We start from the raw sequence: 202 nt of genomic DNA, 5'->3' as shown, positions 1-202 counted from the left end.
CCTGGAGATAACAAATGGAAATACGTCTGGGGAGTTCAGTGCCACGGTGAGCCCAACTGCGGCGGAGCTCCGTATCCCCCTGCCTTGGCAGTGCCTCAGAGCAGTTCTCCTGCACCCAGCACAGAGCCAGGCCTTTTTTGTTTTCAGCCAAATGATTCTTTGGATCTGAAATAAAATTGCCCACAAAAACCCTCTGGGGACC

The sequence above is a fragment of the Centrocercus urophasianus genome, unplaced genomic scaffold (genome assembly GCF_019232065.1).
Source record: "Centrocercus urophasianus isolate 14NV4802_14NV808 unplaced genomic scaffold, USGS_Curo_1.0 seq_40, whole genome shotgun sequence".
In the NCBI taxonomy this organism is placed as follows: domain Eukaryota; kingdom Metazoa; phylum Chordata; class Aves; order Galliformes; family Phasianidae; genus Centrocercus; species Centrocercus urophasianus.
Note: the sequence above shows the minus strand (reverse complement) of the source record.